The sequence below is a fragment of the Saccopteryx leptura genome, chromosome 6 (genome assembly GCF_036850995.1).
Source record: "Saccopteryx leptura isolate mSacLep1 chromosome 6, mSacLep1_pri_phased_curated, whole genome shotgun sequence".
Lineage (NCBI taxonomy): Eukaryota > Metazoa > Chordata > Mammalia > Chiroptera > Emballonuridae > Saccopteryx > Saccopteryx leptura.
This window is the reverse complement of record NC_089508.1, coordinates 162,378,415-162,397,488: the sequence shown is the minus strand read 5'-3', so window position 1 is coordinate 162,397,488 and position 19,074 is coordinate 162,378,415. Positions and strand designations below refer to the sequence as shown.

At 44.3% G+C, this 19,074-nt stretch overlaps 1 long non-coding RNA gene across 1 annotated transcript; it reads right to left on the bottom strand.

Annotated features, from left to right (window-relative positions):
• Positions 1–889: 889 nt before the first annotated feature.
• On the bottom strand, positions 890–1,747 carry LOC136377549 (uncharacterized). The gene is made up of 3 exons (XR_010746322.1): positions 1,608–1,747; positions 1,289–1,375; positions 890–1,021 (listed from the first exon to the last, which is right to left on the bottom strand). It is a non-coding gene; the product is annotated as an uncharacterized lncRNA (long non-coding RNA).
• Between the last annotated feature and the right edge of the window lie 17,327 nt (positions 1,748–19,074).

The window sequence follows — 19,074 nt, the reverse complement described above, 5'->3', positions numbered from 1 at the left end:
GTCTGCTTCTGGCCATGGTTCAAGGTTTGGCTTTCACCTGAGCAATGGCTCTCACAGTTTTGTGCCACTTTTTCTGGTCTACATTTTCAAGTTCCAATTTGCTAGTCAGGGATGTCTCCATTGTAAGTGACTAAAGTAATACTTAGATTGGTTTAAGAAAGAGGGAGAGAGAATTTATTGGCTCATGAAACCAAAAATCCAGAGGGGAATATGAGCTTCAGGCAAAGTTGGATCCAGCAGCTCAGATACGGGCACCAAGAATCTCAGCTCTCTTTCCCCTGCATTCTCAGGCAATCCCTTTGAGAGTATCAGAATTACATTCTCACAGCAAAAAGTCCCAGTAGACAAAAGCTTTCTTTTTTCCAACAGTCTGAAGAAAAGCTCCAGGTCGGAGTATTGGCTTTGGGTAACTTGCTTTTCTGACTGTGTGGCTGCAGCCAAAGGATATGACATCTTGGCTAGGGGTAACACCTCCGGAGCTGTTGGTGAGGTTAGCCTCCTTCAGATCCCACATTTGAAAGTGTGGAAGGACTGAATGGCTTTCCCAAGAAAGTGAAGTTTAGTTACCAGAACTAGAAGGAACAGATGCTGAGCAAACAAAAAACACAGCTGACCCCTACAGGCCACAGATACCAAAACCACAGCCTATGGAAAGTTCCTGTAGGCACATGTAATATAATATTCCAATAGGCTAACCTTGAATCCACTTCAGAGTCAACTTACCTCTCCTGTATTTCCAGGACAGTGCATCCAGTAGAGAGGAAACTCCCAACATTCATAGGGTGAGGCTCATGGATATGGTGGCACAGAACCTGCCATTTTACTTAAGTGTACAGTACTCTCCTCTCTTGGAAGTATTACTTCTGATGAAAGTGCTTTAGAGGCCTGACCTGTGGTGGAGCAGTGGATAAAGTGTTGACCTGGAATGCTAAGGTTGCTGGTTCGAAACCCCAGGCTTGCCTGGTCGAGGCACATATAGGAATTGATGCTTCCTGCTCCTCCTCGCCTTTTTCTCTCTCCTCTCTCTAAAATCAATAAGTAATAATAAAAAATAATAAATAAAATCAATAACCTTTAAAATATCTCTAAAATAAAAAAAGAAAATGCTTCAGAGAACCCTTAGTGCATTAAATGTGTGTATAGCACCTCAAGCTCTAAGAGTCATCACGTAAATGCGTGCATTTATAATTGCGCCTTTTGGAAACACTGATTCCTGTAATGGCCTGTTATTTGTATATGATCTTAAAAACCCAGCCTTGGAGGAGAATGTTTTCTGCCAGGCTATGACTCATCTGAGTAAGGCAATGAAGTTCCCATCAACTCTGAAGACTCTCCCTGCTTTTTAATATTTTGAAAGAATAAGAAAAATATCAACCTGTAAATTAGAAATAATCAGCCTATAAGTCCACTTGTATTTGTAGTTATAAAATAAGCCAACAATAATTTAACATATAACATATGAAGAATAAGAACTCAGGAAAACATGAAGTTCACATATTCATTTAACAGTTATTAAATGCCTACCACATGCCAGGAACTGTACCAGGCTCTGAGAATGAAGAATAAGCAAAACAGGTTTTAAAAATCCTTGCTTACATGAAGCTTACATTCCAGTTGGTGTGTCTATCTGTATGCCATCTTCAGCCTCCTCTGTCGTTGACAGGAAATAGTCAATACATCAATAAACATACAGGGCAAATTCTCAGTGAGTGCTTCCTCTGGGCTAGGCTTTCCGCCAGGGCTCTGCCTCTTCATCGTCTTCTTCCGAGGGATTAGAAACAGGTTTCAGAGAGATGCAGACATCTGCTCAAAGAGCCACAGAAGTAAATGGTGGAATCAAGACTGAAACTCACAGGGAAGGGGGGAAGGGGGATGTTGAGAGGAACACGGCAGGGGGGGGGGATGCATTCGGGGGGTCACTAGAATCTATGTAAACACAATAAATTAAAATCAATTAAGAAAAGAATGAAATTCACACTTTCATATATATGCCTTTTTAAATTACTTTTTTTAAAATTTTTATTTTATTTATTCATTTTAGAGAGGAGAGAGAAAGAGGAGAAAGAGAAAGGGGGGAGGAGCTGGAAGCATCAACTCCCACATGTGCCCTGACCAGGCAAGCCCAGGGTTTCAAACCGGCAACCTCAGCATTTCCAGGTCCACGCTTTATCCACTGCGCCACCACAGGGCAGGCCATATATGCCTTTTAACTTGATCCCTCTCTTAGGGAGTGGTTAGGGAATTATGGGGGTGGGGTGGGAATGGGGATTTGCACAGACTGGAGAATGAATTGAGCAAAGGGAGCCACTACCATTCAGCTCCAGCCACTTGCCAAAGGGAAATGTGGCCCAGTGTGGCCAGGTTTTCTGAGTTTTTAAGCCAGCAAAACAGGATGATTTTGATGTGAAAACCAAAAATAAAAATAATTAAAACAAACAAACAAAAAAAACCCGCACAAAAAACACTGTGAAAACCAAAAATAATTCATCTGGACATAATTCAGGCCACAGGTCTGCCCCTCTGTTGGAGATCACACTGTGCCCAGGAGGTCCCTGGGTAGGTAGAATTCCAGATGGCAACACAGAAACTAAATATGGGTAAAACGCTGCAAATACAGCTGTGGTCCTTGCACAAAGTATTTATTTTTCAGGTTGATTTTCTAAGGCTAAGGTAGAAAAATGGTGTCCTTGTTTACCAGAAAAGCGAAGTCCTTAATGAAAGGTAACAGTGGGGGAGCAGCTGGAGCATTCCAATCCCCCTACTTTTGGGGGAGGTTGGCAGAGAAACAGCCTGTGTGAGGTTGACAGGTCATGCTTATCTGAAAGGGAAATTTTAACTTCAGGGCGGGCTCTGTGTAACATCTGAGGCCCTAATAATGATCATTATGCTGTCAGAGCGCAAGACGTGGTTCATAATAAATCTCCTCCTAAAAGTCACATTTTACTCCTGGCCCTTCCTTGCCTCCTCCACCCATGGCCTCCCGCGCAGTAAGCCTTTCCTCTTCCTAACCCCATTTGCCAAGGGATGGCAGCATCTGGACATATGGAGGTCTTGTCACTCAGGGTAATCTGTGATTGGAATGGAATTGGTCTCCTGGTAGTGGCAGTGCCTCTTCTGTCTTGGCAGAGAGGGAGGGAACTCAGAGGAGCTTTCATGTTTATTTTTTATTAATTTTTATTTATTGATTTTAGCAAGAAAGGAAGGGGGGAGGGAGGGAGAGAGCGAGAGAGAAAGACAGGAACATTGAGCTGCTCCTGTATGTGTCCCGACCAGGGATCTAACTGGCAACATCTGCTCTTCAGAATGAGGCTCTAACCAATCGAACTATTTGGCCAGGGCAAGAGCTGTCATGTTTAAAAGAACATTTGCACCATCAATAGACTAAAACTGTAAGACAATAGTTTTACTTTAAACTTGAAAAGGAATTCCCATCCTTTGGATCTCAACAAGATCAGAAAACTTCTATTTACTACAAGATTGTTTCAGAAAGGGAACGAAAATTTGGCACATGAAAAAGCCCATTTCTATCTACTCACAAGATAGTAACTTTGCAGCCATATGCCATGAGTATTTCATCATAGCAAAACAGTACTGTAGTGCACAGGGGACAGATTTGCTGCTGCTGCTGCTGCTGCTGCTGCTGCTGCAGCTACCGCTGCCGCCACCTCCACCACCTCCTTCTGCTGCATGGATCAAGCTGAGGCACGTGGCATCGCTGTGAGATTCTTAGAAGTGCTCTTGCCTGGGACCCTGCAACCTGAAGCTCTAAATCCCAGCTCCTCTGAGCTTGGGGAGACTTTTCTTTAGAAAACACACACAGTAAGGACTTAGATATTTTTTGAAAAGGCTAGGACAAAGAAATGTTGTACTCTCCCCGCTTCCCCTTCCTTGCTTGGAAAATCATTTAAGATTAAGAAATGAAGTGACTTCTCCCACTCAGGAAGGCAGAGCAGTGCTTTGATTAAGAGTGGCCAAAGATGCCCTGGCCAGATAGCTCGGTTGGTTAGAGCATCGTCCCCAAAGCGCTAGAGGTTGTCAATTGGACCCCCAATCAGGGCACATACAGGAACAGATCATCTCTCTCTCTCTCTCTCTCTCCCTCTCCCTCTTTCTCTCTCCCTCCCTCCCTTCCTCTATCACTAAAATCAATAAATAGAAAAGTGTCCAGAGACCTGGATTCTGGCCCTGGTTCCCCTACATCCTTGTTACAAGACCCAGGGCAATTTGCTAATCCTTTTTAGACCTCAGTTTTCTCATCTGTGACATGGAAATAATGGCTGACCATGTGGAGCTATTGCACACGTTCACTGGAGAGATGCTGTGTGTGCAGTAGAAGCTGCTCTGCACAGAGCTTGTTCTCCAGTTCACCACAGCCTCCATGGGTTTTCCATCCTGCCCCCTAATCTACACCCTAGGAGAGGGTACAAGTTAAAAGGCAGATACATACTCCAGTCTTGGCTCCACCATTTATTTCTGTGGCTCCTTAGACAGGTGACCAGGAGTTACACATGATGACCAGGGCCACTCTATTTCAATTCTCCAGTGGCACCAGTGGAAACACAAGTTATCTTTGCTCCCACCAATTCAGAAACTTATTTTAGATGCTGACTTTACCTGAATTTCTGGGCTACTTAGGTCACAGTCCAGATGAGATTATGGCTGTCCTACCTCCTGTTCCAGGCCCCTGGAGAGGCCATATTGGCATCTGGGTAGGAACGGAGTCCACTTGCATCAGAGTGGAAAGGGCATTTGTACATAGGCAGATTCCTGGGCTCCATCCTATACCCAGTGCTTCCGGATGAGGTGGGGCAGGGCCTAGGAATCTCCAGGTGTAACAAGCCCTCTGAGGGAGCAGGTGCACGTAAAAGTTAGCATTTAGGGTTCTCTAGTTCCTCAAACTCAAACAGATCTTTACCTCAACCTATTTTTCCTCATGTGTCCTGCTTAATTGGACCAAGGCAACAAAAGCAAAAATAAACAAGTAGGGCTATATCAAACTAAAAAGCTCTGCACAGTAAATGAAACCATCAACAAAATGAAAAATAAACCTACTGAATGGAAGAAAGTACAGTATGTGCAAGTCATATATCTGATAAGGGGCTAGTATTCAAATTATATAGCCCAACCTATGGTGGCGCAGTGGATAAAGCATCCACCTGGAACGCTGAGGTCACCGGTTTGAATCCCTGGGCTTGCCTGTTCAAGGCACATACAGGAAGCAACCACTATGAGTTGATGCTTCTTGCTTCTCCCCGCTCTTCCTTTCTCTCTCTTCTTCCTCTAAAAATCAATAAATAAAATTTTTAAAAAATTAAAAAACACAAAATATATAAAAAACTCATACACTTCAATAGCAAACAAAACAAAGCAAACAAAAAACCAAGCGACCTGATTTAAAAAAAGGCAGAAGATCTGAATAGATATTTTTCCAAAGTAGATACAAATGGCCAACAGATACAAGGAAAAGTGCTTAACATCACTAATCTTCAGGGAAATGCAAATCAAAACCACAATAAGATATTACTCACACCTGTTAGAAAGGCTATTTTCAGAAGGACAAGAAATAACAAATGTTGGCAAGGATGTGAAGAAAAGAAAGCCCTTGAGCATTCCTAGTGGGAATGCAAATTGGTACAGCCTCTATGGAAAACAGTATGGTGGCCCTGGCCGGTTGGCTCAGCGGTAGAGCGTCGGCCTAGCGTGCGGAGGACCCGGGTTCGATTCCCGGCCAGGGCACACAGGAGAAGCGCCCATTTGCTTCTCCACCCCTCCGCCGCGCTTTCCTCTCTGTCTCTCTCGTCCCCTCCCGCAGCCAAGGCTCCATTGGAGCAAAAGATGGCCCGGGCGCTGGGCATGGCTCTGTGGCCTCTGCCTCAGGCGCTAGAGTGGCTCTGGTCGCAACATGGCGACGCCCAGGATGGGCAGAGCATCGCCCCCCTGGTGGGCGTGCCGGGTGGATCCCGGTCGGGCGCATGCGGGAGTCTGTCTGACTGTCTCTCCCTGTTTCCAGCTTCAGAAAAATGGAAAAAAAAAAAAAAAAGAAAACAGTATGGAGAGCCTTCAAAAAATAAAAAATAAAACTACCATATGATCTAGCAATTTCTCTCTAAAAAAAACCCACACTAATTTGAAAAGATATCTGCACCTCCATGTTTATTGCAGCTTTATTTACAATAGCCAAGATAAGGAAGTAACTTAAGTGTTCAATATACAGTCGGATAAAGAAGAAGTAGTATATGTATACAATGCAATGTTACTCGGACATAAAAAAGAATGATATTTTGTCATTTGAGACAGCATATATGGAACTTGAAGGTATTATGCTAAGTGAAATATAATCAGAGAAAGACAAATATAATATAATCTCACTTATATGTGGAATTAAAAAAAACCCAAAAAACACCCAAAGTCATAGATAGAGAGAACAGATTAGTGGTGGCCAGGGTAGGAAATGTCAAAAGGTACAAAATTCCAGTTATTGGTAAGTTATGGGTTGTAATACACAGCATAACAGCATGATGACTATAGTTAATAAAACTCTGTTGCATATTGCTGAGAGTAGGTAGATCTTAAAAGTCCTCATCAGAAAAAAAATTTTGTAATTGTATAATGACAAATGTTAACTAATTTTTTTATTTTGGTGATCATTTCACAATATATACAAAGATTGACTTTTTTTTTTGTATATTTTCGAAGTGAGAAGTGGGGGTGGCAGACAGACAGACTCCCGCATGTGCCCGACTGGGATCCACCCAGCATACCCACCAGGGGACAATGCTGGGCCCTTCTGGGGCATTGCTTCCCTGCAACCAGAGCCATTCTAGCGCCTGAGGCGGAGGCCATCGAGCCATCCTCAGCACCTGGGCCAACTTTGCTCCCATGGAGCCTCGGCTGCAGGAGGGGAAGAGAGAGATAGAGAGGAAGGAGAGGGGGAAGGGTGGAGAAGCAGATGGGTGCCTCTCCTCTGTGCCCTGGCTGGGAATCGAACTTGGACTTCCACATGCCCGGCTGACACTCTACTGCTGAGCCAACTGGCCAGGGCTGATTGACTTTTTAAAATTTTCTTTTTAATTAAAAAAAAAATTTTTTTTTTGAGAGAAAGAGAGAGACTGGAAAGGAGAGAGGGTGAATCATCAACTTGTAGTTGTGTCACTTTAGTTGTTCATTGATTGCTTCTTATACAACAATCCTTAACAGGGGACTCAAGCCAAGCCAGTGACCCCTTGCTTAAGCCGGCATCCTTGGGCTCAAGCTAGCGACTTTGGGCTTCAAGCCAGTGACCATGGGATCATGCGGATCATGTTGATGATCCTATGTTCAAGCTGGTAACCTTGGGGTTTCAAACCTGGGACCTCAGCATTCCAGGTAGATGCTCTATCCCAGAGTTCTCAACCTGTGGGTCGTGACCCCGGTAGGGGTCGAATGACCAAAACACAGGAGTCACCTAAAGCCATCGCGGCCCACAGGTTGAGAACCACTGCTCTATCCACTGTGCCACTACTGGTCAGGCAAAGATTGAATCTCTATATTGTACAGTTGAGGCTGATATAATATTATAGGTGAATTATACCTCAATTAAAAAAATGAGCATTTATGGCTCAAACCTCTGGTGCCACAAACTCTGCAGATCTTTTCCACAACCTGTCTCTCATGTGTCCTGCTTAATTGGACCATCATCCCCCAGGGGATCCAGGACTTTGAGGCAAAAAAAACCTGGAAAGACAGTCCCAATCACCTCTTAGCAGTCTGGCCCGTCTCCCTGCCACACCTGGCACTGTCAGGCCTTCCCCATCATCTCACATCTGAACCAGTGGTCTTGCTCTCCACTGGCGAGTCGGGAGGTCTGGATCTGAAATGTAAACCTGACCCTATACTTACAATTCTTTAGGGGTTTTGTAGGGGCAGTAGCCAGGGCTACCATCACAGCCGCCTGGCCCATGCAGGTTTACATTAGATCTGGACAGATGGTAATGAAACAGTGGAGCCAAGAACTGATGGGCCATCATCTTTGATCCTAGCTTGCACCCGGTGGGCAAGTAAAAACACACACTTGGCTCCAAAACCCACTCATTCAGTGCTCACAAAGCTACTGACTTATCCAAGTTTCCTAGAATCAAAGGTTTCTAGCTCACTAGCCTTATTCACTTCTGTTCCCCATCTTTTTCCTTCTCCTTGCACAAACTCTGCACAAACTGGCTTCTCACTCAGCACTCTATCATCTTGGCTGCTTCTCCTGGCCTCCTCCACATGGCCTTTCCCTGCTCTCCTCTCTAATGCTAATCTCAGGAACCCAAAGAGCAAGCTCCCGGTCTGCCCCACTTTATAGTGCAGAAATCAAAACCTTTAATCCAATATACAAAATAGGGAAGTCTCTAATACAAAGTCACTTATCTGAGGCATGATGGAATTGCACCATCCCACATCAAAAAGGATGGGAAAGGTTTAGTCCTAAAACCCAGGCTACAAGGATCCTGTCTGCCCACAGCCACACACATTAATCACCTGGGCAATGGGCTTCCACGTGGGCAGCTCCATCTTTAACAAAGTGAGCATAATATATTTTATCTGCCCAACAGGTTTTCCATACCCTGTAGAATCAAGTCTGAGAAGGCATTCAAAAGCCTCTCTCTCCAGGCTCAGATCTGCTTTCCCCTTCCTACAGGGAAAACCCTGACTAGACTTATATAGGGTAAGGCAAAAATAGGTTTACAGTTGTTCATATGGAAAATAATATGATAATAATTATAATACAAGAATGAACTTTGAGCCTGACCAGGTGGTGGCGCAGTGGATAGAGCATTGGACTGGGATGCAGAGGACCCAGTTCGAGACCCCGAGGTCGCCGGCTTGAGCGTTGGCTCATGTGGTTTGAGCAAGAGCCCACCAGCTTGAACCCAATGTCACTGGCTCCAGCAAGGGGTTGCTCGGTCTGCTGGAGGCCCACGGTCAAGGCACATATGAGAGAGCAATCAATGAACAACTAAGGTGTTGCAACGCGCAGTGAAAAACTAATAATTGATGCTTCTCATCTCTCTCTGTTCCTGTCTGTGTGTCCCTGTCTATCCCTCTCTCTGACTCATTCTCTGTCTCTGTAAAAAATAAATAAATAAATTAAAAAAAAAGAGAATAAACTTTGAAAAAAAAAAAAAGAATGAACTTTGCGTTTCACATACGACTATAAACCTACTTTTGCCATTCCCTGTATTGTGCTCAGGTCTTTGAATGTCCATGGGGCTGCATGCCTCTGGGCTTCTATAGCCACAGTATTCTCCATTGAAAATCCTTTCTTCTCTACTACTCTTCCTTTAAATTTTGGCTGCAATGTCACCTCCTCTGGGAAGCCTTCCCAGATGTTCCCAAGTAGTGCTGACTACTACCTCCTATATTCCTGTAACTCCCCAAATACATCACTCATGACCCTGCATTGCCTTTATTTGCTTATGTGTTTCTGCCCCACTAATCCAGGAGGGATTTGCATTATTTTCATTGAAATTTCAAATCTTTATCAGGGCTGATAAAGTCTTGCATAATCTGGCTACTCCCACCCACCTCTCCACCCTGTCTTTAACCACTCTCTGCCTCACCCACATCACCCAGTCACACTGCCCTTTGGACTGTTCCCAAGACCATCAGATTCCTTCTTGATTCTGGGTATTTGTTCCTGCAGTCAGTTACCTTTCCCTGGAGTGCCCACCCTCCCCTCGACCTTTCCATGGCTGGCTCCCTTTTGACATTCAGATCTCTGCTCAAATGTGAAGTAGCCTTCTTTCCCCATTATTCTTTCTTATAATACCATATTTTCTTCCCTTTGCAGCACTTATCACAAGCTATGATTAATTCACTTAAAAATCAGCCTAGCCTGACCAGGCGGTGACGCAGTGGATAGAGCGTCGGACTGGGATGCAGAAGACCCTGGTTCGAGACCCCGAGGTTGCCAGCTTGAGCGCGGGCTCATCTGGCTTGAGCAAAAAGCTCACCAGCTTAGACCCAAGGTCGCTGGCTTGAGCAAGGGGTTACTCGCTCTGTGGTCAAGGCACATATGAGAAAGCAATCAATGAACAACTAAGATATCGCAATGAAAAACTGATGACTGATGCTTCTCATCTCTCTCCCTTCCTGTCTGTCTGTCCCTATCTATCCCTCTCTCTGACTCTCTATCTATCCCTGTAAAAACAAACAAACAAACAAAATCAGCCTTATTCCCTGGTCAGTTGGCTCAGTGGTAGAGTATCGGCCTGGTGTGTGGAAGTCCCGGGTTCGATTCCTGGCCAGGGCACACAGGAGAAGTGCCCATCTACTTCTCTATTCTTTCCCCTCTCCTTTTTCTTTGTCTCTCTCTTCCCCTCCTGCAGCCAAGGCTCCACTGGAGCAAAGTTGGCCTAGCCACTGAGAATGGCTCCATGGCCTCCACCTCTGGTGCTAGAACAGCTTCTGTTGCAACAGAGCAATGCCCCAGATGGGCAGAGCATTGCCTCCTGGTGGGCATGCCGGGTGGATCTTGGTCAGGTGCATGCTGGGAGTCCATCTTTCTGCCTCCCCACTTCTCACTTCAGAAAAATACAAAAAAAAAAAAAAAATTAGTCTTATTGCCTGATCGGGCAGTGGTGCAGTGGATAGAGCATTGGCAGAGGACCCAGGTTCAAAACCCTGAGGTCTCCTGCTTGAGCCCAAGGTCACTGGTTTCGGCAACAGGTCACTGGCTCAGCTGGAGACCCCCAGTCAAGGTACATATGAGAAAGCAATCACTGAACAACTAAGGTGTCGCAAGGAAGAGTTGATGATTCTCATCTCTCTCTCTTCCTGTCTGTCTGTCCCTATCTGTCCCTCTCCCTATCTCCATCTCTTTGTCTCTGTTGGTCAAATAAGTTTGTAAATATGATATATAGGTTTGCTCGCTTATAGTTTGCATTGGGTGTGGGGGACAGACTGTAAGCAGGCAGGGTTGTTAAACCCTAAGGCTTAGTTTTAAGACAGCCTTTCCCACTCTAAGTGACTTTGTATCAGAGACTTGCTTGTTTGTATATTGGATTAAAGGTTTTGATTTCTACACTATAAAATGGGGCAGACTGGGAGCTTGCTCTCTTGGTTCCTGAGATTAGCATTAGAGAGGAGAGTAGAGAAAGGCCATGTGGAGGATAGGAGAAGCAGCCAAGATGACGGAGTGCTGAAGGAGAAGCCAGTTTGTGCAGAGAGAAGGAGATGGGGAACAGAGGTGAATAAGGCTGGTGAGGTAGATACCTTTGATTCTAGGAAGACCCGGATGAGTCAGTGGCTTTGGAAGCCCTGAATGGAAAGGGAAGTGTTTTCCCACTGTGTGTATTTCTTGCCCGCTGGGTACAAGCTAGGATTAAAGCTAATGACCCACCAGTTCTTGGCTCCGTTGTTTCATTACTGTCTGTCCGAATCCAATGCGAACCTGCACAGGGCAGGCGGCTGTGATGGTGGCCATGGCTACTGGCTTTACAGTCTCTCTCACTAAAAAACAACAACAACAAACAGCCTTATTGATGCATACTTGCTTAAATAAGAGGCAATAAGATGAGTTTCAACAAATACCCATGTATCCATCACCATAACCTGTACAATTTTCCCGATTCCTCTTTCCAGTCAATGTCCCCCGCCGCATGTTCAGTCCCAGTCAATTGCTGCTCTACTTTCTGTTCTAGAACTTTGCTTGTTCTAGAACTTCATTTAAATGCAATTACGTATATAGCCTGTACTCTTCTGTCTGGCTTCTTTCACTCAGTATGTTTTGGAAGTTCCTTCATGTTGTAGTGTTTACCAGGATCTGTTTCTTTTTACTGCTGAGTCGTGAGCTATTGTATGAATACACAATTTATCTATTCTCCTGCTGGGAACAGACATATGAACCATTTCCAGATTTGGGCTATTATAAATAAGGCTACTTTGGCATTCCATGTACAAGACTTTGTGTGGACATACATTTTCATTTTTGTGTGTGTGTGTGGCAGAGACAGAGTGTCAGAGAAAGGGACAGATAGGGACAGACAGACAGGAACGGAGAGAGATGAGAAGCTGTTGGTCAAATAAGTTTGTAAATATGATATATATGAAAAAAAATATGATATATATGTTTGCTTGCTTATAGTTTGCACTGGGTGTGGGGATAGGCTGCAAGCAGGCAGGGTGGTTATAGACTAAGGCTTAGTTTTAAGACTAAGCTTTTCCCCACACTCTTGACTGATTGCATGATGTGGGGTGATGCACTCTCATGAGAAATCCCATTATGCCTCTGTAAAGCCAGTATCCACAGCCAGGGCCACTATCAAAGCAGCCCAGCTGTTGGGCAGATAAAATGTATTATGCTCACTTTGTTAAAGATGACACAAGGAGGCCGTCGCCCAGGTGATATTAATGTGTGTTGGGGGCAGGCAGGATTGTTGGAGCCTGGGGCTTGGTTTTGGGATTAAGCCTTTCCCACCCTTTTTGATGTGGGGCGGTACAATCCAATCATGCCTCAGAAGTGTCTTTGTATTAGAGACCTCCCTATTATGTATATTGGATTAAGGGTTTGGATTTCTACACTATAAAATGGGGGCAAAACGAGAGCTTGCCCTCTTGGTTCCTGAGATTTTCAGCAGAGGAGAGAGTAGAGCCAGCAGCTAAAGGAGGCCACGTGGAGGAGGCCAGGAGAAGCAGCCAAGATGGCGGAGTGCTGAGTGAGATGCCAGTTTGTGTAGAGTTTGTATCTGGGATAAGGAAGGAGATGGGGAACTGAGGAGAAGAAGGCTGGTGAGCTAGAAACCTTTGATTCTAGGAAACTCGGATAAGTCAGTGGCTTTGTGAGCACTGAGTGTGACTGGGTTTTGGAGCCCAGTGTGTATTTTTACTTGCCCGCCGGGTGCAAGGTAGGATTAAAGGCTATGGCCCATCAGTTTTTGGCTCCGCTGTTTCTTTGCTGACTGTCCGAATCCAATGCGAACCTGCATGGGCCAGAAGGCAGCTGTGATAGTGGCCCTGGCCCTGGCTGCTGGCTTTACACCAGCCCATGCAGGTTCGCATTGGATTCGGACAGTTGGTAAAGAAACAATGGAGCCAAAAACTGATAGGCCATTTTCTTTAATTCTAGCTTGCACCCGGCGGGCAAGTAAAAACACACACTGGGCTCCAAAACCCACTCACATTCAGTGCTCACAAAGCCACTGACTTATCCGAGTTTCCTAGAATCAAAGGTTTCTAGCTCACCAGCCTTATTCTCCTCAGTCCCCCATCTCCTTCCTTATCCCAGATACAAATTCTGCACAAACTGGCATCTCACTCAGCACTCTGCCATCTTGGCTGCTTCTCCTGGCCACATGGCCTTTTTCTGCTCTCTTCTCTCTGCTCTCTCCTCTAATGATAATCTCAGGAACCAAGAGCGCAAGCTCCCATTCTGCCCTCATTTTATAGTGTAGATTCAAAACCTTTAATCCAATATACAAAATAGGGAAGTCTCTAATACAAAGTCACTTCTCTGAGGCATGATTGGATTGTACCACCCCACATCAAAAAGGGTGGGAAAGGCTTAATCCCAAAACCAAGCCTCAGGCTACAACGATCCCCAACACACATTAATATCACCTGGGTGACGGCCTCACGTGGGCAGCACCATCTTTAACAAAGTGAACATAATACATTTTATCTGCCCAACAGCCTCAGATAAGTGACTTTGTATCAGAGACTTCCTTGTTTGTATTTTGGATTAAAGGTTTTGATTTCTACACTATAAAGTGGGGCAGACTAGGAGATTGTTCTCTCGGTTCCTGAGATTAGCATTAGAGAAGAGAGCAGATAAAGGCCACATGAAGGAGAGGAGAAGCAGCCAAGATGGCAGAATGCTAAAGGAGAAGCCAGTTTGTGCAGAGAGAAGGAGATGGGGAACAGAGTTGAATAAGGCTAGTGAGCTAGAAACCTTTGATTCTAGGAAACTTGAATAAGTCAGTAGCTTTGTGAGGACTGAATGAGTGGGTTTTGGAGCCCAGTGTGTGTTTTTAGTTGCCCACTGGGTGCAAGTTAGGATTAAAGGTAATGAATAGCACACCAGTTCTTGGCTCCGTTGTTTCATTACTGTCTGTTCGAATCAAATGCAAACCTGTGAACCAGGTGGCTGTGGTAGTGGCTGCAGCTACTGGCTTTATAGAAGCATCAATTCTTCGTTGCAGCTCCTTAGTTGTCCATTGATTGATTTCTCATATGTGCCTTGACCGGGGGGCTACAGCAGACAGAGTGACCCCTTGTTCAAGCCAGCGACCTTGGGCTCAAGCTGGTGAGCCTTGCTTAAACCAGATGAGCCCACGCTCAAACTGGTGACCTCTGGGTCTCGAACCTGGATCTTCCACATCCCAGTCCAACGCTCTATCCACTTCGCCACAGCCTAGTCAGGCCATTTTCATTTCTTTCAGATAAATACCTAGAATGGAGATTGCTGGGAACTTGGTATATTTACCTTTATAAGATACCGCCAAACTTTTTTCCAAAGTGATTTTCCATTTCACACTCCTGCAGCAATGTATAAGAGTCCCAGTTGTTCCACATATTTGCCAACACTAATTAGCAGTCTTTTCAATTTTGGCCATTCTCATGAGTGTATGGTGTTAGTTCCTTGTGGTTTTAATTTACATTTCCCTAATGGCTAATGATGTTGAACAATGTTTCATGTGTGTATAGATCTTTTTCTCTTTTCTCTTTTTTTTGTGTGTGGCAGAGACAGAGTCAGAGAGAGAGGGACAGACAGACAGGAAGGGGGAGAGAGAGAAACATCAATTTTTCGTTGCGGTTCCTTAGTTGTCCATTGATTGATTTCTCATATGTTCCTTGACCGGGGGGCTACAGCAGACCGAGTGACCCCTTGCTCGAGCCAGCGACCTTGGGCTCAAGCTGGTGAGCCTTGCTCAAACCTGACCAGGATCCACCCAGCAAGCCCCCTACCAAGCGATGCTCTGCCCATCTGCTCCACTGCTCTGTTGCTTGGCAACCAAGCTATTTTAGCTCCTGAGGCGAGGCCATGGAGCCATTCTCAGTCTCCAGGGCCAACTTTGCTCAAACCATTTGAGCCATGGCTGTGGGAGAGGAAGAGAGAGAGAGCTATATAGAGAGAGCAAGAGGGGGAGGGGGAGGGGTGGAGAAGCAGATGGCCTCTTCTCCTGTGTGCCCTGACTGGGAATTGAACCTGGAACTTCCACATGCCGGGCCCATGCTCTACCACTGAGCCAACTGGCTAGGGCCTAAATATTTCTTTATATGTTGTAAATAAAACTTGTTTGTCAAAAATACATATATTGAAAAGTTTTCTTCTAGTTTTCATCTTCTGACACTGTTTCCCCCCTCTTTTATAAGTAGTTCTTTATGTGATCCAAGAAATCTCTCTCTAGCCCAAGATCATAGATTTTTGCCTATGCTTTTTTTTGGAAGTTTTATAGCTTTATTTTTTAAAAATTTAGTTGTTTAACTCATGTCAAGTATATAGTGAAGTAGGGACTGAAATTCATTGTTTTCCATGTGCATATTCTGTTATTTCAGAACCATTTGTTGAAAGGCCTATCTTTTCGCCTATAATTATTTAAAATTTTTTTCCTTTTACTTATTATTTATCCCTTCCACTAGATTACAAATTCCATATATTTATTCTAATTTAATCTGGGCTCTTTTCCATCCCTGCCACCTCCTTGTAGGTAAAGAAAGCAGAGAGGAGGTTTGCAATTTAATTTCAGACATGATCCCAGGGAACAGAAGTAGGGGCTGGGGAGAGTAAAACAGGAAGTAAAGGAAGCGAGGACAATGGTGTCCCATGGAGGTGGTCACCACCTGTGGGCCACTAGGGCCCCAACCAGCTGGACCTGCTGAAGAACAGTGTAGAGTGAATGCCAGAACTGTCCACCAGGTATCAGAGAAGGGGCATACATCTACCAACTCCAACCTCATTGGTCGGGGTTGCCCCCACAGGGTTAACTTCTCCAGACCTCCAGGCCATAGTACTTGAGTTCAGACAGAAGCCCTGGGCATAGGCAAGAGCTGTGGGTATCCCCAAAGCCAAAGGGATTCCACCTGCTCCAAGCTGGTTGCCATGGTGAAAACTGAGCAAAAAGTGGGTCAGAAGGATGAGAAGAGGGTCAGAAGAGGTTTCCAATACACATTCAAACCATAAATATTTGTTGAGTATCTCCTGAGTGCCAATCACCATGTTAAGCACTGGAAATAATCATCAAAAAGCCAATCTCTGTCCTAATGGGGGTGACAGACAATAAACAATTTGGTAATTGATACACCTTTCTTTAAGCAGGGGTAAGTGCTATGAAGAAAAAAAAGAAAACAGAGTAAGAGAACTGTGAAGACGGGTGGAGGGATGGAGCTCATTTTGATCATCAGGCCTCTAAGAGGCTGATGTTTAGACCTAGGGCAAGTGAAATGAGAAACAGCCAGGTTCTTGCCCTTGGGCAAGAACACTCCAGACAAAGCAACCGCAAGTGAAAAGCATTGAGGAAGGAGCAAGTTCAGAACGTAAAAGAAATGTCCAGGAGGCCACTGTGGCTGGAGGAGAGCAAGGGGCAGAGTCGAAAGAGGTCAGGAGAGAGGTCTGGCAAACTTCAGAAATGAGTTGAGATTTCATTTTGAATTTAATTTCAGAAGAGTTATAACTTGGTCTCATCTATGGTTTAAAAGTTACGTGGAGTAGCATTACATGTGTGTTAGAATGGTTACAATTTTTTTTTATTTAAGTAAGAGGAGAGGAGATAGAGAAACAGACTCCCACATGTGCCCTGACTGGGATCCACCTGGCAACCCCTGTCTAGGACCAATGCTCAGCCCATCTGGGGCCATGCTCGCAACCCAGCTCTTTTTAGTGCCTGAGGTGGAAGCTCCACAGAGCCATCCTCAGTGTCTGGGGCTGATATGCTCAAATCAATAGAACCATGGCTGCAGGAGGGGAAGAGAGAGAGAGAGAGAGAGAGAGAGAGAGAGAGAGAGAGAGAGAGGAGGGGGGAGAAGTAGAGAAGCAGATGGTTGCTTCTCCTGTGTGCCCTCGTCGAGAATCAAACCTGGGACTTCCATACACCATGTCGATGCTCTACCAGTAAGCCAACTGGCCAGGGCCTATAATTTTTTTTAAAGCGATAATACTCAGTGCTGGTAGGGATGCAGAGCACCCATAACTTACATGCTGCTGTGGGATGCAAAATGGTACAGCCAGTTTGCAAAATCTAAAGATAGACTGACACCATACAACCCAGCAATCCCTCCCTAGGTATTTACTTAAGAGAAATGAAGCTTCTGTTCACACACAAACCTGTACACAAATGTTTAACAGTAACTTTTTTACAATTACCCCAAACTGGAAGCAATTCAAATATCCTTTGACTGGTACATAGCTACATTTTAGTACATCCATATAAGAACACTTCTCAGCAGTAAGAAGGAATGAACTATTATTGATAACAGATGCAACAACCTGGAGGGACCTCAAGGGTATTGCGCTGAGTGAACAAAAATTCAATCTCCAAAGATTATGTACCGTATGATTTCATTTATGTAAAGTTCTAAAAATGACAAAACTATAGAGATGAAGAACAGGTTAGTGGTTGCCAGGGGTCAGGGAGGAGGGACAGGGAGGCATGAAGGGAGAGTGGGTGTGAATACAAAGAGGTAGCACTAGAATTCTTTTGTGGTGATGTGACAGTTTTCTATCTTGATTGTGGTGGTAGGTACACTAATCTATACATGGATTGAAGTACATAGAACTATACATACACCCTCATACACAAATGAATGCAGGTTAAAAATAGTAAAAAGTGAATAAGGTCTGTAGTCTAGTTAACAGTAACGTACCCATGTCAATGTCCTGCTTTGGGTATTTTACTGTGGTGCTATGTATGCTTTATATAAAGCTCTGTAGATAAGTTCTATAGAAGATGTCACCAATGGGGGAAGTTAGTTAAAGAGTACATGAGACTCTTTTACTGGTATTTTTTCAATTTTATGTGAGTCTATAATTATTTAAAACTAAGCGTTTAGAAATAAAACCTTAGCAGTAGGTATAAAACTATAAAAGACTTTTAGTTTTTTTTGAAATTGGGGATATTTGCAAATGGACTGTAAAAGATGACATTTGGGAGCTACTGTCAACTTTCTTGGGTGTGATACCATATGCTTATCTTATGTCCTTACTTTTTTGAAACATTTATCTTTTTAAAAATTTTTATTTATTGATTTTTTAGAGAAAGGAAGGGAGGGAGAGAGTGAGGTAGAGAGGGTGTGCACAACAGGAACATCCATCTGTTCCTGTATGTGCCCTGACTGGGGATTGAACAGGCAACCTCTGCACTTCCATCTAGATGTTGCTCTAACCAACTGAGTTATCCAGCTAAGGCTCCATATGTCCTAATTTTTAACTGTATAATGCTGAAGTTTTAGAGGTAAAGAACCCATGTCTAGCCTGACCAGGTGGTGGCGCAGTGGATAAAGCATCGGACTGAGATGCGGAAGGACCCAGGTTCGAGACCCCGAGGTCGCCAGCTTGAGCGCGGGCTTATCTGGCTTGAGCAAAAAGCTCACCAGCTTGGACCTAAGGTTGCTGGCTCCAGCAAGGGGTTACTTGGTCTGCTGAAGGCCCGCGGTCAGGCACATATGAGAAAGCAATCAATGAACAACTAAGAAGTCGCAACGCGCAATGAAAAACTAATGATTGATGCTTCTCATCTCTTTCCGTTCCTGTCTGTCTATCCCTGTCTATCTCTGCCTCTGTAAAAAAACAAAACAAAAAAAAAACCCATGTCTAAAACATAGTTTCAAAATTTTTAATAATATGTGCCTATGCATATATGTCATTTTAAAATATGGCAAAATGTAAACAATTTTTCAATATGGGTGGTAACGTTTATAGGTATTCCCTATCTTATTCTTTTAATTTGATTTTTGAAAATTTTTGTAATAAAATGTTGAAAGAAAGTAAAAAAGAAATGAACCGTTAATTTTCTTCCCCTCCCCCCCCCTTTTTTGTGACGGAGACAGAGAGACAGACAGACAGGAAGGGAGAGAGATGAGAAGCATCAATTCTTCGTTGTAGCTCCTTCATTGTTC